This window comes from Triturus cristatus, chromosome 2_2, assembly GCF_964204655.1.
Source record: "Triturus cristatus chromosome 2_2, aTriCri1.1, whole genome shotgun sequence".
Lineage (NCBI taxonomy): Eukaryota > Metazoa > Chordata > Amphibia > Caudata > Salamandridae > Triturus > Triturus cristatus.
In genome coordinates, this window is record NC_140582.1 from 281,876,243 (window position 1) to 281,896,480 (window position 20,238).

At 43.2% G+C, this 20,238-nt stretch overlaps 1 protein-coding gene across 1 annotated transcript in view; it reads left to right on the top strand.

The window, feature by feature from the left end:
- LINGO2 (leucine rich repeat and Ig domain containing 2) overlaps positions 1 to 20,238 on the top strand; it is a 3,888,832-nt gene that overhangs the window by 727,620 nt on the left and 3,140,974 nt on the right. The window contains exon 4 of the mRNA XM_085641323.1: positions 18,037 to 18,140. The gene's annotated coding sequence lies outside the window, so the exon portion shown is untranslated. The remainder of the gene's footprint in view (positions 1 to 18,036; positions 18,141 to 20,238) is intronic.

Here is a 20,238-nt window from a genome sequence, read left to right on the forward strand (position 1 = left end):
ATGGGCCGTCAGGATATGCAGGGCACACCACAGCTTCCTTTGCGTGAGTGTCTAGAGGGAATGCACAAGACCCCAACTGTCATCCTGACCCAGATGTGTATTCAGAGATAGGCAATGCACAGAACGGTTAAAGTAAGAAAATGTCCTCTTTCTAAATGTGCCATTTTTAGACTTTCACTAAAAGATGCGTTTTCATATCGTGAGTCCAGAGGCATCAAACTCCAATTTTCTATCTGCTCCCAGTTGGCAGATGCACTTGTAAGATGTTGCATAACAGCTCCAATGCTAACCTATGAGATAGACAGACATTACTATAGTGAAAAACAAATGTTGCAGTTTTTCACTACCAGGACATGTAAAACACAACAGTACATGTCCTACTTTTTAAATACACCGCACCCTGCACTTAGGGCTCTCGAAGGTCTACCTTTAGGGTGCCTTGTATGTAATAAAAGGGAAGGTTTTTGCCTGGCAAGTGGATGAGCTTGCCAGCTCGACATGATAGGCTAAAACTGCACACACAGACACTGCAGTGGCAGGTCTGAAACATGTTTGTAAGGCGCAATCAGTGCTGCAGGCCCACTAGTAGCATTCGACTTACTGGACCTGGGTACACCTGGTGCACTGTAGTAGGGACATACTAGTTAACCAAATAAGCCAATCATGGAGAAATAAAAAACCAATACATTTTAGACATAGAGCACTTACTTTAAGACTGGTCAGCAGTCCTAAACCCAGCAAAAACTAAATTCATCACAGGATCAAAAACAGGAAATCAGAAGCAAAAAGACTGGGGAAACCACAATAAAAGATGACAGGTCTAACACATACACTCCCAGCTGAAAGTGGGGAAAGCTACCCAACCTTCCCATCACTAAGGTGGAAGAATCTGGAAAGACCATCAGCGTTGGCGCGTTCTGGTACAGGGCGGAGTTCTACCATAAAGCCCATTCCATGTAGAGATTTGGACCTCTTCAACAGCTTAGGATTCTCACCCCTCCGCTGCATTACCCATCTGCGGGCTTGTGCTCTGATGAAACCCGGAAGTATGTCCCAAACAAATTGGGTCTTAGCTTCTTCAGTGCCCAGACCACAGCAAAAACTCCACTTTCTATTGCAATCCACCTCTGTTCCCTGGGGTGCAACCTCCTACTAATGAAGGCTGCATGTTGATCTAATATATGTAAACATTTTTCAGGTCATATCTAGCACATATTGTACATAATATACTTAATCATTATTCTCTGGCGTACTTATCTTAACATCCCTTCTAACAAAACAGTCTCCTCTTGAGTTGCGTTTAAGTGGAGATGTTACTACCTCTTTGTACTGTTGGGTTCTCTTGGGTCGATCTTCTGGGTTCTATGTGCTTCGGTGTCAGTCGTCCACATACAGGTATACAATAATAATACATGCACTGAGGTTGCCCTATACTTTTACAGTGTCAATTAACTGAATAAAGCACACACAATTCTGCTGCTCACTTGTCCATTATTTTCTAAATGTTACTACCAATCAGAGCCCCATCTAAGAAACCAGATTGATCTAAAATCCAAATATCATTTGATAAGTATTACAATTACATTTTGAACCCTCAACAATCACACCTTACCTCACCAAAACAAAACATTGGTGCATTATTGAGCATACAGGAACACTTCATTTTGCTGTGAAAGCATGGCCCCCACATCATTCTCTGAGGCATCAGTCTGTACCACAAATTCCTTGGACGAGTCAGGAGCCTTGAGCATGGGTGCCATGCACATGGCCTCCTTCAGGAAGTCAAAATCAGTCTGGCACCCCTTGTTCCAGATTACCTGACACGGTTGCTTCTTGGAAGTCTTTGTCAAGGGGGCAACAATGGTGCCATACCTTTGATGAATCTGCTGCAGTGTCACCTAAAAAGGTTTTCACCTCTGTCTGGGTCTTGGGGGGTGCCCAAACCAGAATGGCATCAATCTTTTGCTGTAGTGGCTACACCTTGCCCCTCCCTACCTGGTGTCCCAAGTACACCACTAACCCCTGCCCTATGTGGCAAATACTGGCCTTGATATTGAGTTTGGGCTGGACTGTTCCCATGAGGCACAGAGTCAAGCCCGATTTGCATATAGCTGGGTCTGAACTGAGGTGGCGAAGTGAGCTAAAGAATGATGATGGATTCAACCCAGATCTGTGACTGGGGTTGAGTGTCTGAAAAGTTTCAGCACTCCATCCATCATCTCGTTGTGTTTGCTTTGTTCGCCCTAAATTGGCAGGGTATGCCTAGACATGGGTCCCTTGCTCACTTTGCCACTGGATTCAAGCTAGCCTGGATGATGATGAGTGTTACTCTGAAACCAGTCCCAGGATGCTAGTTTCCAGTTCAGGGAAGACCTGGCTTGGCAGTTTGGGCTAGACTGTTCCCATGAGGCACAGGGTCAAGACTGATTTGCATATATCTGGGTCTGAACTGAGGTGGCAAAGTGAGCTAAAGAAAGATGATGACTCAACTCAGATCTGTGACAGGGGGTGATGTCTGAAAAGTTTCAGCGCTCTGTCCATCATCTTCTTGTGTTTGCATGATATTGAGGCCTGCACTCTGCAGGGCCTTCAACACCTCCTGGAGGTTGTAAAAATGGTCCTCCCAACTGGAGCTGAAGATTGCAATGTCGTCAAGGTAGGCAGCACTGTATTTCTCCAACCCTGCCAGGACCTGGCTGACTAACCTCTGGAATGTGGCAGGGGCGTTCTTCAACCTAAAAGGCATGACCTGATACTGCCGTTCTGGCTTGAGAATGCTAACTTCTTTTGGGCCCCTTCAGTCAAGATCATCTGCCAGCTCCCAGACGTTATGCCAAATGTGCTGAGGAACTTGGCAGCTCCAAGCCGATCGACGATCTCACTAGCTCAGGGGATAGGGTGCGCGTCAGTCTTGGTGACTGCATTGAGCCCACGGTGGTGAACACAGAACTGCCGTTCAGGTGTGACTCTGGGTGGGACAGACTTGGGGACCAAAATCACTGGGCTGGACCAAGGACTGTTTGAGGGTTTTACCCCTAACTCCAGCATCTTGGAGACCTCCTCCTTGATACTGTTCCTCACTCTATCAGAAACCCTGTGAAACTTGTGCTTAACATGGAGGCTGTCCCCTGTCTCAAAATTATGGGTGCATCATTAGCTGACTCCAGGGATGAGTGAGAACAGAGAGGCAAACTATCCCAGCAGCTGGTAACAGTCCCTCTGTTGTTCTAGGGTCAGAGTAGGGGAGACGATCACACCCTCCACTAACCTATACTGCTCTTTGGAGGCTAGGAGGTCACTCTCCTTTTCCATTCCATCATCCATGACCAAGAGAACCTCTGTATGCTTGTTCATCAGGTAGATGACATCAATTTTAGCACTCCTTTACATCAAATGGGCCATACGAGCAGTCTTGGAGGGCACGGGGCTCTACCTTTGCCATCACCCAAACATTCAGGCCAGGCTGAAACTCAACCAGAGTAGTATTCTGGTCATACCAACATTTAATGTCCTCCCGGCTGGCTTCCAGATTCTCCTGTGTGAGTTTCCGGAAGTGGGCTGTCTCGTTTTGATAGGTCAGCATGTAACTGAATACATCCTGGGGTGGCTTCTTAGGAGCTTGCTCCCAGCCCTCCTTCACCAAACTGAGAGGTCCCCTCATAGGGTACCCATACAGTAGTTCAAAAGAGTAGAGGCCAACCCCCTTCTGCGATACCTCTCTGTAGGCAAAGACATGAAGTTGGTATTCCGGTCAGATACCACCTCCTTGGGGAAATCCACACGGGTAAAGAACCCCATCAGTGCCCTGGCCACATTTGGGGCAGTCAATATCCTTAGAGGGAAAGCTGCTGGATACCAGGTGGCATGGTCCACCATTACCAGGATGAACCTGTTGCCAATGGCAGTCTTGGTCTCCAGAGGCCCCACAATGTAAAAGCCCACCTGCTTAAAAGGGGTGATTACGACAGGAAATGGTATAGGGGTGCCTTGTATCTCCCCCCAGATTTGCCACTTTCCTGGCAGGTAGGACAGGACCTACAGACCACATCTGAAGCCTTCCACATTTGGGTCCAATAAAAGTGGATGACAATCCTGTCAAAGGTCTTGTCCTACCCCAAACGACCTGCCAGAGGCACATCATGAACCAAACCCAGTAGGAATGTTCTGAAGTGCTGGGGTAACACCAGCACAAAGGCTGCCCGAGGTTCGGCAAAATTAGGCTCACTGTACAGGAGTTAATTCTCTCAATAGATCAGGTGACCTCTTGAGGCGCTACCAGCTGCCTGGTACTCGCCCTGTTTCCAAAGACCCACAAGAACGTGGCACTCTTTCTGAAATGTGCAGAATTCATCCCTGGTGGGGTCACCTTCCTACTGCCAATGGGTCAGCTCAGGCAGGCCCCAGTTCAGCCACATCTTCTTCTGTAGATTCCAGTGCATCCACCTCAGGTTTAGCCTCCTCACGAAGTGTAGGAATTTCAGGAGCGGTTTCCTAGCCCATTGTCTCTTTTCTTCCTGGCAGGCACCTTGGCCACTCTTTCAGACTCCAGGATCTTCTGATAACCCTCTCTGGTTGCCATAGTTTGTGTGGTCAGGCACACCCATCCTGGCAATCCCATCATCTCCAAGTGCGACCTGAGCTTTATCTCCTTCCAGGAGGTATGCTCCAGGTTGTTAACTAGCAGACAATCAACAGTGATGGATGGACACACAGCTACCATCAAGGAACCTGAGGACCCCCTCACTCAAAGGGAACCTGAGCTACCATATGCTGGCACTCACTGTTGTCTACAGCAATTACTTGGTGGACCGCATTAGGGACTACTTGCCCCTCAGACACCAGATGATACCAGACAGGTGTCACATTGGCCCCTGTGACTCTCAGAGCCTCCTCGCATTGATTGTCACCCACTGCCTGTACTTCTTGGTATTATGTTTATGTTTATGTTTATGTTTACTCAACTTTTATTGCGCACGACTACCCTAAGGTGTCTCGGCGCATACAGAACATCCTCCTGACAAAGACATATGAAGAAGCTATTGGTTAAATAACCAAGTCTTCAGGAGTTTACGAAACATGATAAGGGTAGGGGCAGTTTTTATAGCAAAGGGAAGGGAGTTCCACAGCTTAGGAGTAGCTACCAAAAAACGTCTGTCTCCCCATGTGGAGGTTCTAGTGCGTGGCACTGGGAGAAGATGAGTAGAGGCTGATCGTAAAGTTCTATTGGGAACATAAATCCGAAAAGCATCCTTCAGGAACTTAGGTCCCGAATCATGAATGGCTTTATAAGCGATACATAGAGCCTTAAATTTTATCCGACTCTTTACTCTCAGCCAGTGCAACTGATGAATAGCCGCAGATGTGGGGTGACGGAATGGAACATTAAGCATTAATCTAGCTGCCGCATTCTGTACAGATTGCAGCTTAGCTAGAACTTGCTCCCGAGCGTTAAGAAAAAGGCCATTACTATAATCCATTTTTGAAAAGACAAGTGTAGTAATTAAAGTTTTTCCCGCCATTGAAGGAAGGTATGGCAGCAACTTCTTAATCTTTCTAAGCATATAAAAGGAAGATGCCGCCACAGCGTTGGCATGATACTTGAAAGACAGTTTGTCATCGAACATGATACCGAGATTCCTGACCTTGGTTACAGGAGTGGGAGGGGGACCCATATCACTGGGCCACCAAATCGCAGACCACTCAGGGGAGAGCCTACCAAAGGTCAGCACCTCGGTCTTGTCCGAATTCAATTTTAAACTATTATCCGCCATCCATGAGCTAATGGCCAACATCCCTTCCTGAAATTGGGCGGCGACTGCAGGACCGTCTTTTTGAATAGACAGCACCAATTGGGTGTCGTCGGCATAAGTGGTTAACCGCAGCTTATGAGTTTTTATAACCTTCGCCAAATCTGCCACATATATATTAAATAAAGTGGGACTTAGCGAGGATCCCTGAGGAACCCCGCAAGGAAGAACAAAAGTGGGTGAGTAAAAATTACCCATCTTAACCGTTTGAGTTCGGTTGGCAAGAAACGAAGCGATTAGGTTCTTTGCAAGATGGGTTACCCCCATGGATGCGACACGGTCGACCAAGATGGAATGGTCGACCGTGTCGAAGGCGGCGGACAGGTCGAGGAGCACCAGGACTGCTGCCCCCCCCTGATCCATGATGGTCCTAATCTCATCAGAAGCTTTTATCAAGGCCGTTTCAGTGCCATGATATTTCCTAAATCCGAACTGCGTGTCATCCAGAAGATTATGATGGTCAACAAATTCGGATAATTGCAGGTTCATCACTGATTCAAATATTTTAGCCGGAAACGGTAGGCAAGCAATGGGCCTATAACTGGCTGAATCAGTGGGGTCTAAAGAAGGTTTTTTAAGTAGTGGTTTTATAGCTGCCTTTTTCCAAATATTCGGATAGGTGCCAGATTGGAAAATGGAGTTGCAAAGGTCCGTTAGGGGAGGTGCTATGACCTCAGTGAGAGTATTCAATATCGCGGGAGGACAAGGGTCCAAAGGAGAGCCGGACTTAATAGAAGTGACCAACCTACCAATATATTCAGATGAAACCGGAAGAAAATTGGTGAACATAGGTGTGTGAAAGGGGAGATCAGGAGCAACAGAACGTGTAGGGAGAGAGAAGGACGAATAAATCGTGGAAACCTTGGAAAAAAAGAAAGTAGCCAGCGCATTACACAGGACTTGGGAGGGTTCTGTCGGGGGACCTATAGGTGGATTAGACAGAGTGTCAACCACCTGATACAACTTTTTGGCTGAATTATGAGCTAACTCAATTTGGGCCGAGAAGAAACTACTTTTGCATCTTATAATAGATTTTTTATATACTGCAAGGGTATCTTTATAAGTCTGCCTATCGACAGGGTTATAATGCTTTCGCCAACGTCTTTCCAGGTTCCTGCAATATTGTCGCTGTAAGCGGAGATCCTCCGTGAACCATGGAGCAGAGGGCGAAACCCTATTAGGAATAAAAGATTTAACCGGAACCACACGGTTCACTGCATTAGAAATCCATGCTTGATATCTAATGGATGTTTCACTAGGATTAGAGGAAACTTCATACTGAGAATCCGCTAGAGTCTGGGAAAAAACTGAAAGATCCAGACTGTTCCAGGCTCTAGTACAGATAGAAGTACGGGGCAGGGTATTTGAGGCGTTACGATTGTTAACTTGAATAGTAAATACTACTGCGGAATGGTCTGACCATACCACTGGAATAACTGAAGAAAAAAAGAGCTTAGGATGGTTAGTGAACAGCCCATCAAGCGTGTGTCCAGCTTGATGTGTAGGAACATCTACCAGTTGCGATAGACCGGCCACATATAGGTCGGTTATTAGTTGGGCGGTGTATTTATCCCCTAGGTCCTCTAAGTGGAAATTAAAGTCTCCTAAAATAGTAAACTCCGGATAACTTATGGAGAATTCTTGAAATTCTTCAAGAGCCTGGAGGAAGCGCGAATGTGGGCCAGGGGGGCGGTATAGCAAAATCCCTTTAAAGGTCTGATTGTAATTAAGTGAGATCGAAAAAAGAAGCGCTTCACAGTCTTGTCGACTTATAGAGTCAATCTTGACTCTTAAGTCGGCTTTATAGATTATGGCTAGGCCGCCTCCTCTCCCTGTGGTTCTGTCCTGTCTCACCACACAATATCCCTCAGGGGTAGCTGAACAAAAGTCCGGGCCTGAAGAGGCGTCTCCCCATTATCAGGCATGAGGGTTCTCCGGACCATCACACTCTCACCCAGAGAGACCAGGGTCACCTCAGCTCTCCAACACTAACTGAGACCAACCCCTTCCCGAGTGCTACACTCGCCATCCCCAGTGACTGCCCCGCTATGGGGGGACTATACCCACTTGGGACACTTGGTACCCTTCCTGATTACATGTAAAGCACTTCAGGGGTCCCTTCCCTGCAGAGTTCACTGCTGAGAACCAACTCTTCTTCTCCGCGGGGGTTTGTGAATCCTTACCCTGGGAACTAGTTTGGGGTCCTTTAGAAAATTCCTTACTCTTATTATTTTTGCCTCCTCCTTCTGTTGGGTACCCTGCCCAACCTCGGCTAAGTCTCCCACATACAACCTCTTTTGGACCCTGGTGCTGAGTCAACGGTTTGCCTCCTGAGCAAGCTTCCTGCGGTTGGTAAGCTTACAACTAATCGAGTGCTGCCGCAGCTCTGGAAAACAGAGACTAGACAAGTGCTCCCATATAATCAAATTGTACAGCACCATATAACCTGTTACCTCACTGCCCTTTACCCAACCATCTAGTGCTCTGCAGAAGGAATCAACACATTCAAGCCATGTTTGTGAATCAAGTTTGGTACTCTTCCTAAACGTGTCCCGGTACCTCTGTGGAGTAAGACCATGTTTCTTGATGAGGGCTGTCTTTATTTTTGAATAGGTGAGATGCTTGCATTATCTAGGGCCAACAGGGAGTCCCTCCCCTCCACTTCAAAGTGCTTCCACAAACCTGCACCCAATCTCTATTAGGGACCCTGTTCATGTGTAAAGCTGCTTCATAGCTCTGAATACACTGATCTATGTCATCCTCCTTGGTGTAATCATTCACTAGGCCCTTGGGAATGTGCACTTTCCCCTCGGATTGCACTGAAGCTACACTGCCTCCATCTGTGCTTGAATCAACCCTCTTGGTTTTCAGATCCAGCTATTTTAGACTAATCTTATGAGTCAAAATAACCTTCTTCTCCACAATGGCTAGTCTCTTTTCCTCCACAGCTTTCTCTATTTCATGCTCCATCCTGAGCTTTTCAAGCTCCAACTTCAGCTTCCAGGCTTCCTGCCTGTCCTCCGGCCATTCTGGGGTTTTTGAGCTTGCTTTGTAAACAGTCGTCGGTGCGTTAAACACTGGGAGAGCAGGGACCACGGCTTCGGTACAGGCAGCGGCGATGTGGCGATTCTCGCATGGTGCGCCTATTCCGAAGTGACGCTTGGAGTCGATGCATGTTTTTCTTCTTCTAGCACTAGAACTCACATCCAAGAGCCCATAACTGGAATTAGAACCACTTGGCAGAGCAGGGCTTTCAGCATAGGAACCCAGGTGCTTGCAGATGAAGTATTTAATGGCCCTGAGACTTCCAACAGGAGGCAAGTTCAACCCAAGCCCTTGGAGAACCTTAGAAAGCAGGATGTAGAAAGCAAATGCCAGTCCTTTTACTCCCAAGACAGGCGCTGCAAGCAGCTGGCCAGCACAGCAAAGCAAACAGCAAAGTGGCAGTCCCTCCTGACAGCATCACTGCTCTTCTTCCTGACAGAATGACCTCAATCCAGAAGTGTTCTGAGTATATGGTGTCAGAGGTCCAGTACTTATACCTATTTCAGCCTTTGATGTAGCAAAGCTTCAAGGAAAGGTCTTTGTAGTGCAGAAGACCCTCACTTCCCTGGCTCCAGAAACACTACAGGAGATAGAGACATCTTTGTGTGGGGGCAGGAACAGCCCTATTCAGGTGTCAGTGTCAACGCTTCCCACCACTCTAGCTCAGGAAGGCCCAACAGCCTGGTGATGGGCCATCAACATATCCAGGGCACACCTCAACTTCTTTTGTGTGACTGTCTAGAGTGAAGAGCCCAACTGTCACTCTGACCCAGATGTGTATACAGAGACAGGCAGTTAAACATTTAAAACCCGCCTTTACTAAAAGAGATATTTTTAAATTATGAACCCAGAGACACCAAACTCCAATTTTTCATCTACTCCCAATTGGAAGATATACTTGTAAGATGTTACAAGGCAGCTCCAATGCTAACCTATGGGAAAGATAGGCCTTGCTGTAGTGAAAAACGAATCTTGCTGTATTTCAGTACCAGGACATGCAAACCTCAATTGTATATGTCCTACCTTTTAAATACACTGCACCCTGCCCATGGGGCTGCCTTGAACCTACTTTAGAGGTGACATATATGTAATAAAAGGGAAGGCTTGGGTGTGGAAAGTAGGTGCACTAGCCAGATCGACATGGCAGTTCAAAACTACACCAACAGGCTCTGCAGTGGCAGGCCTGAGACATGTTTGCCGAGCTACTCATGTGGGTGGCGCAGTCAGTGCTGCTGGCCCACTAGTAGCATTCGACTTACAGGCACTGGGCACACCTGATGCACTGTACTAGGGACTTACTAGTAAATCAAATAGCCTAATCATGGAGAAAACAAACACTACTACATTTTAGACACATAGCACTTGCACGCTAGCACTGGTTAGCAGTGGTAACGTGCCCAAAGTACTAAAACAAGCAAAAACTAAATTCTGCACAGGATTAAAACAAAGATGTCAGAGGAACAAAGACTGGGGAAACCATGGTAAAAGATGCCAAGTCAAACAATGGACATCTCAAAGTTGTCCCAGTGTTGGGTATGAGGCCCTGATGTGAAAGGCAGTAGGTAAACTATACTTTATCTGTCTCTGATGAAAGAAGCAATCCATTTTAGAGCATGTTTATGTATTCTAAGATAATGAAGTCTTTGCAGTCATGTGTGGTGGTGGACAGTGCCAAATGCTGCTGATAATTCCAAAGGAGCCACTCTGTTCTTGTCGACTGGGAGTTTAAGATTATCCTAAACAGATATGCTAGCTGACTGTGCCTCTGCTTTATTTGAAGCTGGACTACTAATCTGATATCAAGTCATTTTCTTCTGTATAGAGATTTGAGTAATCACTTCTGTTTCAAATATGTTTACATGGGCCATTTGATGTAGTAGTTTGTTGGTCAATGTTTTTCTCGTTGAGGAGGAGTCTAATGTAGGTCCTAATGAACCTAGCTCTAGTTATGTGTTGAGAAAACGTCTAGCTACCTCCTCTGCACAGATTATGCAAAGGGTATCTTCAAAGATTTTGTGGAGGTGCTGGGTCTCACATTGATCATGATGGCCTGCTTGCAATGTTAATGTTGAGGAATCCGTTTTTTGAGGGAATATTGAAAGTATGTAGCGAAGATTGTTTTTGTCATTTCCTATGATGTCTGTGTTTTCCTCAAGTAATTTTCAATCTTTCTAATTTGTTTATGATTTCCATGGAGATGTTGAAAGAGAAGTCTTGAGATTGTGGTATTTCTGTGTTTTGGTACTGTGGATTACAGAATACTGATAGACTCTTGGGGAGTTACTTAGAAAATCAGTCAGCTTCAGTTATGCCTCTGAAGTTGTGTTGTCTTTTCAATGTTCCGTTGGCTCTGTTATCGTGGCCTACTGTGGTTTTATCTTTTTCATCCCTTTATTTTCTCCACTTTCATTCAAGTCTGTTGAATTGTGTTCTCGTTCTTTGTTGTTGTAATTATTACATGTGATGTTAATATTGTGTTGAACCCTCCTAGATGTGATCTTTATTGGTGTCTGTATGGCCAGTGCAGTGGAAATCCAACTGTCCAAGGTGTGTATGTGTGGGTATTGCATATTTATTGGGTTTCAAGTTAAGAGTGAGTTTGTAGAGATCCAGTTTTTTTTCATTGTGTGCGTGAGCATTTGTTGTTGGGTTTTTTTAAGTGTTGCTGTTGTGTTGATCCGGAAGGTGTTGATGTGGTTGCTCCAATTTATGGGGGAGATTAGTTTTTAACTGTGGCCTGCCCTAAGGGGGTAAATATTACTTAGAGAGTGTGGCCAGTGGAGTACGTTGTGCCACACCAATTTGTTGGAGATTGAAGGCCTCAAGATTGGTTGTGAAAACTGTGGTTGTAGTTAGGTTCTTCTTATTAAACCAAGGTGCTCATTTACAATCCCTGTGCGCTGCCGTAATGTCACTTATAGTGATATTTCGGTGGCGCAAAGGGCTTAGTCATATCTACAAGGCCACGTGAAGCCACCATGTGTGGCTTTTATTGGCCTTGTAGAAATGGAGTGAGGCAATGCAGCACAAGTCGCTGCATTGCCTCACACTACAATGGGGACCCCTGCCATGAGTGTTACGGTGGATGATCCCATATAACACCAATGGCATTTGACACATTCTCAGGAACAAGCTGTAAACCTGGGAATGCGTCAAAAGCCTACATCTCTCCAGGGGTGGGGTAGGGGAAGCACAACAAGGAGAAATAACATTATTTCTTCTCGTTTTTTCCTCCTTCTATGTGTCCTCCATTCTGCACATAGAAAGAGGAAATCACCTCTATTGATTGGTTTTGCGCAGGAAGGTATCCCTAACTGCACAAAATAAATCATCCCTACAACACAGACACCCTTGCACAATGGCGCTAGCGTGCCTCTGTTGGCACATAGCAGCCAATTGAGCGCCAGCATAGGAAAGAGGACAGGAATACGCCGGATCTGCTTGATACGGCTCATTCCTGCCCTTTTCTTTTGCCACAGAGCAGCGCAGCAGTAAGACTTGCTGCGCTGCCCTACGGCAAAATATTGTAAATGAGGCCCCAAATGACGAATATATAGGTGGGTGGTTCAGATGGGGCATGGTCATTGTACCTAGTAAGACATCGTTAAAGTTTCCATTGCTGGGTGGTGGAAGAGAAGGGCATAAGGGCATACATGATATTTGGAGTGGGCTGACAGCTTATCATCAAGGATTGACAGCTGTCCATGTATGGTTTTTGACATATGTTATTTTAGTGACATTTTTATTGATGCTTGCTAGAGCTCCTCCTATTTTGCTATTACAAATTTTGTTGTTGATGCTAAATTCAGGTGTTGTGGCTTTGTCACATATAGATGCAAATTATTAACTAAACTATGTTTCTGTAATGAAGATGAGGTCTGGTGTGCCTTCTGAGAGTAGATCAAGAATGTTTGAGGGAAAGTTCTTCATGGATCTTGCATTGAATAGTAAGGATTTTAGTTTTTGAGTTCCTTTCCTCTTGATGTCATGATGTCATGCTGCATTGGGAAAGATGGGTTATCTTGTATTGGAGAAGGAACAGTAGCAAAGATATTGTTGTGGATAGGTTGGTAGTATTCTGGTTGAAGTTTGGATGGACGGGAGGTGGTTGGCTCAGAGAATTTTGAGATTTTAAGTATGTGTGTGGCTTTTTTGTGGAAAGCACTGGTATTGTAGCTGCTGTGTTGGTTGATGGTCTGAAAGGGGTGTGGTGGGTTCTGCTGGAAGGTTTGATGAGGGGATGTAGTTATCACATGTTTGTGCCTTTTCTTGATTTGCAGTTTCCTTCTGGCAAGTGACATTGTTTTTGTCGGTTGTTTGGGTTGAGGTTCTAGCAAAAGTCTTTTGTTTAGATAGGTTGTGTAGTATATGTGTGACAATTGGTTTTATTGCTGATTAGGTAATCTGATTGTTGTGGGTGGTTCTGTAGTAGTTATAGTCACTAGGTGAATGTTAATGAAGTGTGTATTTAGGATAGATTAGGCCTGATTCACAAAAGCAGACTTAGACCAAAAGTCTAACTTAGACCAAAAGTCTAACTTACTTAGTAGTAAAGTTAGACTTTAGGTCTAAACATAGACTTCAGGTCTAAACTTAAACTTGTGGTCTAAATGTACTTTTGTGAATCAGGCCCACTGTGTTTAGGGGTCGTGGTAGATATAGACTTAGTGGTTGCTTACAGGTGGTTGTAAAGGTGAAGATGCAGAGTTTCTAGCACTGGTTCCATTCCAGGCGCACACAGACCCAAACAGACAGCACCCTTTACCTGTTTTCCTGTACCTGACTGCCCACGCTGGGTGCCCTAAACCCTCTGCTTAAATATGTCTAGTGATCAGGTAACGTGTGAACCAATAGGAGACCAAGCCGTAAGCCCTACAACCAATAAATGCCCTAGCCCTAGAAATCAATAGAAGCCCAAGCCCTAAGCCATACAGCCAATAGAAACCCTAGCTCTGAGAATCAACCCTAGCCCAAGCCTTAAGACCTATGGCCAATACAACTGCTTTCAATATAAATCCTATGACCTTAAACGTAAGGGCTGTGGAAGGAGAGAGGAGGCAGGATGGTCTGTACAATAGAGTCTAGGCCCAGCCCAATCACTTACCTTGCAACAGGTGTGCTGAAAGGGCAAGGAACTGCTGGCCAGCTTCGAGTCCCCTTGGTTGCAGAATGCATTTTCAGTTCCTGTTCAACACTGCAAATAAGTCCCAATTTAAAGGAACCTGAAATAATAACACACCATTTAAAATCCTTTAAATACTGCAAAAGTGAAGGATAGGCAGACTCACATACACAATTTAACACAAACATAACAGATTAAGTAGTGTCTACATACTTAACGCTAGGGTTTATGTGTGCTTTTAGGTTTTTGTTTTTTTTGTCACTTTAGTACAGTTTTGAAAAAGGAAGCCCTTATCAGGAGTGCATACACAATCAGCATATTCATATGAGCAACTGCACAGCAAAAGCCACCACTCTCATCAACTTTGCTACAGTCTTGTGCTCTTTGCTGCTCAGGGCTCACAGAAGCTGGGGTGGATAGGGGATGAAGGTGAATATTTTGACAAGCCTAAAACATTTTCTGCATGTGCTTAAGGAAATTCTACTAAACTTAACATCTCACTGAATAGGTCAATTTTAAGATAACATCTTAGTACGTATAACGGACTTTAATGGCTATTACTAGGCATTTGTAAAAAAAAAAACTAATAATTAAAGGCATATGAAGTTAATTGCAAGTGAAAGTAGAAAACCTGATCCATAAATCTGAACATCGGTATGGGGCTACCTAATTTCTTGTGTTTGTAAAAGACGACTATTTTGGTAGAAATGCAGGGGGTAGGTACTTGTTCAGTTTCTCAAAAAGTTTGGGTGCTTCTGTTGATACAAAGGTTCGCCCATAAACCCAGGATAATCTAATGCTCTTTACCCAGAGGAAAACACAGATAAGCTTATGTTCTGCAGAACACCGAGAAGGGAAGAGAATTTTGGTTTAACTTAAAGGAGAAATGTGTCTCTTTCTAGATAATGTAACACACAATGGGGCAGATTTGCTAAGGTTTTGCACCAGGTTTGCATCTCAAAAATTATGCAAACCATTTAAAAATGTTTATTTTTAATTTAATTTCCAGCACAAAACTTATTTTGCACTGAAAACTAGTTTCAAAGTAACGCAAAGCAGTACTTTGTGCGATTTACATTACTATGCACTAGGGGGAGTTCCATGTGTGGTACAAGCACACAGCCGAGAACCATAGCACCGCATAAGGGTGAATATAGAGGGTAAATATGGTCAGGAACAGCAATGAACTCTCATGGACGCATGCAGAGAGATGAAGGGTGGGTTGAGTGCAGTCCTGGGCTCCACATCAGAGAAAATTTACACGCAATGGGACTATATTATTGTGTATTATATTAATTACATAATATTTATGTCAGATGATATTTTTGAATACAATATTCTGACATATAGCCAAAAGAGGTGATATGTCTGTAGACAACATTATGATATACAGCGTGGATAATGTAACACAATGCTCAATAGAACACGTGATTTTCTATTGTGTTTTACTGGCAATACCTCCTAAAACATTCCTGCTGTATCCAGACTGACTGTTATTACTAGTATTCAGTGATAGGATCAACATGTGTGCAATGACCAGCAAAGAGCTAGCATTTACAGCCAGTCAGTGTCTTAGCAGGACAAGAGTAATTCTTGATCCTAAGTAGATGTGTTAATTTTCACCAGAATGTTACTTTAGGATTAAACTAAAATCTCTGTTCACTAGCTCTTCGCTAGTTGGTCCTCACCACAACACGAGGGATGGGCTGAAAAAACAAGGGAGGCCAAAAGTGACCAGTGAGAGATTACATGAAAGGAGTACTTTGAATACTAAATTATTCCCATTAATCAGTTTAATAACAGTATAATGAGCTTTTTTGCACAATGAAGGAACTGTACAGCTGTTGCTTGGTGTAGATAGGCAGACATGTGTATGTAAGTTTTCTGGCATTTGTAATAAATTTACCAGTTAAGATTCAAACAAAATCCAAAAGAGGATTTTGCAACAAGTCTTTTTGATGCGGATTCTCCTCATGTTTCTGTCTTCCCTTGGTGCACAACTCTGTTCGTTTGCACATTGCTGGTCGAACCTTGATCCCATAACTTAGTTATATTATTGGCTGGTTTCTAAGAATTGCACTACATATTTCATTATGCTATAAATTCCTCGAAGGAAACAACAGGGCACTCTCTGGCCACATCAATGGTTTAGGAAGCAATAAAGCTAGAACCGGAAACTAAACAAGAGTTAGATGAGATCACTAAGGGGCATATCAACAAGGGCTTTATCTCTGCTTTTTTGGATTTAAAAGCCAAAAAAGGAGAGATAAAACTAGCACCCTATCAACAACAGGGTGCTAGCATGCAAATTTGCATGTTAGCACCCTTTTACTCTACGCTTCCCCTTGCATCTCTAATGAGATGCAAAGGGGGCGTTCCAGAGTAAAATAATAGGAGAAATGTCGCTAAGCGACATTTCTCCTTTTATCAAGAATGTCGCTAACCCTGTTAGAGACAAAAAAAAAGCAGCGCTAACCGCGGTTAACGCTGCTTTTTTACGTCTGGTATTTTTCTGACTTAGCCATGATATCCTATGGAAGGAGGATATCATGGCTAAGTTTGTCTGTCCCTATCAACAAGCTAACGTGAGATTATCGCTGGATTTCCAGCGATAATCTCACGTTAGCCACTTAGCGTGAGGATTTTTATCGCTATTAAGATCAGCGTTGCTAATAGCACGCTATCTCAGCGATAAAAATCAACGCTAGCCGGCGATAATTATCCTAGCGCTAAATGCGCTTAGCGATAATTATCGCCGGTTGTTGTTGATTTGCCCCTAGAACACTTGTAAACCAACCCATTCCCCTCCCCCACAAGAGCTATATCACAGCTCTTCTGTAGGCTCTAGGCGCTGGGAATCATTTCAGATGGGATAGAAAAGAGGAAGGAGAAACGAAATTTGACAAAACATGTTTTGACAAATAGGTCTAAAAACTGATATGTTATCTATTCACAGTGGTTGATAAACTGGTTTGATATGTTGAATGTAGGCCTTTCTGGAGGGTAAATATTTGCTATTTGCTGATTCTAGGATGACAGTGAGAAACTGAGTTATTCATTTAGGTTGACCACAGGTCAAATGAGGCTTTACGAGTTACAAATCCAATGTTAAACTTAATTTTAGTTGCAAAGTTTTTCTGAGTGAGAAGGTGTGTGTTTTAGCACATCCTTTCTACTGATTTCACTTCTCAATGTTTCTTACTTGCAAAGACATTTTCAGGATGGCAAGTACATTTACCTAAAGGCCACAAGAGTAGTGTAAGCATCAGTCTTCACCTGTTAGAGCGATTGCTGCTGCTCTAGTTGCAGAAGGAACACCACATCATTTTAAGAGGGTGGAGATGTTAAATGATGTTTCCTGTCATTTTAGAGTCAGTTCTACATCCCACCCCCCATAAATATCCTTCACATTATCCAGGAGGTGACACATATCATGGGGTGTATGAGAGACAAAGCATCACACTATGAACAATCAACCTCCGGGGGATCATGTTGTTTATTTATAGGATTGGCACCACTTGAGTTGCGTTATGACTCCAGGACTACCTCAAAAGCAACGGAAAGAAACTTTAAGATATGAGAATACTGACAAATGAGCTGATTAAACTAATTAGTAAAACATTGAAGGCAAATTATATAAGTGCAGTGAATGTAACTAGATGCTTACAAACAATATATTGCAAATAAATATACTTATACCTCAGGATGTCTCTATTAATTGATGTCTTCTGCCCAAGGTTTACAAAGTCTTAGGACATAAGCAGTGCCACACACTTTAAGGGGTGTGGGCAAGTTAGGTATGCTTGAGGATACCTACTGCTATGGTGGCAGTCAGAAAAAAGTGAATGTGAAACCCAAATCTCTGAATGTGTTTGTCTTGGATTTGAAAAACATTGAGCAGCTTTACCCTCACCCCATTCTTCCACTAAGAGTATTACATTTAGGGCTTAAAACCCTAAATAATAAAATGCCACTAATTAAGGAAAACATGTTGCAGTTTCTGCATACTAGTACGCTATGCAGATGTGTTGTATTTATGCTACTCTTTTCTTTTTGACACAGGAGATGCTTGAGACACTACCAGGAAAAACACCCATTCCCCTTGACTTATAAGACAATTGTCTTTTTGGAACAGAAAGACATCAGCAGGAATCCAAGCCGTACAGGTGAGACAGAAAGAGCATGTTTTCTCCTATTTTACATTAGTTATGTAGCAGAAGGACAAACAGTAAAAGCACGGAGAAGACTGAATCGTGTTTTTTTGTTGTTTGGCATGGGTTCATCCCTTATCTACAGCAGGTCGCAATAGAACAATGTTAAAGTAATTGATGAGCTTGATACTAAGTAGACGTTACAGTGACTAAGGAGACAGCCAAATAGAGGTAGTCTGGTATACCATGTGGGGAATATTGTTATACCTTAATATCGTAGCCAAAATATGGAGGACAAAAATATTGAATTGTAAATCCATGTAGGGAAGCATAGATTTACTAAACTTAACTCCACATCTACATACCTTGCAGATATATATATCTATTTATAACACCAAACAACATATATGTCAAGTTAGGTATATAAAACCAAAAAATACTTGCCTGTTGATATTTTTTGCCCTGCAAACTACAGCTACAAAATTTAGATATAGTAATATTCCCTACTTCATATTCAGGACCCACACTCATTCAGACTAGGATATTAACTGGATCTTGCAGCCCTTAAATTACCATCAATATCCAAGTATTTGGATCTATTACGCAACATTGACTAACATCATGCTCTACTTCAATCATGACGACACCTTAATGTCAAACTGCTAATATCTCTGCTCCATACACTTTCTTTAAAATTGGCTTCATCCCAAAAACCCTTCACCTTCTACATAGTTGTATTTTGATTTTATGAAAATCAATCATCCTTTCTCAAAACAAATGATCATTCTCTTTTAAACAGCCAATGTTCTCTGCTAACAGATGGGGGACTACATTTTGGAAGATAAAGAGAGAGGCAGCCAGCAGCTACCCCAAAGACATAGGGCCTGATTGATAAAGATAAACTTACACTTTTGTGTAAGTTTACATTTACTTTGACATTCACAAAACTGCATATTTATGGTAAGTTTATGAGAATGGAGACTCCGCACATGAAAAGATAGGATGTTGCATCTTTTTATGTGCCGAGTTCTCCACCCCGACTGCAGAGTCTCCACCTCATAAACTTACTATAAAAATGTAGTTTTGTGAATTCCCAAACAAATGTATACGTTCACCTTTGCGAATCAGGCCCATGGTATTTTGCATATGATGTCATCTTTATAAGTTTTTGATTAGAAGAGACTGCGTTCAACTAAAGTACAAAGCACTATTGCCCTGTTTGTTTTTTAAGTAATTGGAAACCTCTTATCTCTTGCTTCTAATCAGGAGCTCTGACCACCACAGAACTGCACTAATTTCACTTAGTATTCAGCTGTGTGTAGTAAAGTGAACAGTGAATCATAGCATTTTACCCCAGTAGGGGAGAAAAAGTGAAAGAATGAAACTTGACTTTTATATCATGCCAACTACTCAAATGTCTCCTGGTGCCGGTCAAGAAGTCTAGAATGGGAAAGTTTAGGAGTTTTTTTTAAGGCGGTCAAAACTGATATATCCCTAATGATATTAGGACAATGAATTCCAAAGCAGAAGTCCTTGAAGTGAGAAGACTCTGCCTCATCTAGCTTTAATTTTACCTCAGAGAGTGGCCAGCACAGTCTAACTGGATTCGTAAATTAGCTTCCTGGTCAGTGGGTAATATTTTTTTCTCAATGAAAGGGTTGATATTACATGGTGACATACGTAGGTACTGAGACTGCTCTGGGTCGTTCCTTCCAATGCAAATGTGGCGAATAGCCCTTTTTAGTAGCCTGAGACCAAAAGGGATTAACGACAATTTAAATCAAAAGATACAGTGTTATCATTGGGAACACACAATAACCTGTAACCTGAAGTAAATCAAAGCTAGACTAATAAAAACAATCTCAAGAACATACTCTAAAAGTACAAAATTATCAAAGGATGAACAAAACGGTGAACAATATTGGACCTCAACAGCAAAGAGCATATAAGAATTTCAGTGGCAGTAATGCAAAAAATAAGGGGAAGGATTAGATGACTAGACGAATGGTTTAAATCCTTCTCCTCATAAATGGAAAAGATTTTCAGTATCTACTACGCCAAATGCCACACTCGAGGGACTGGCATTTGGCGTAGGAGGAATCTGAATGAGTGA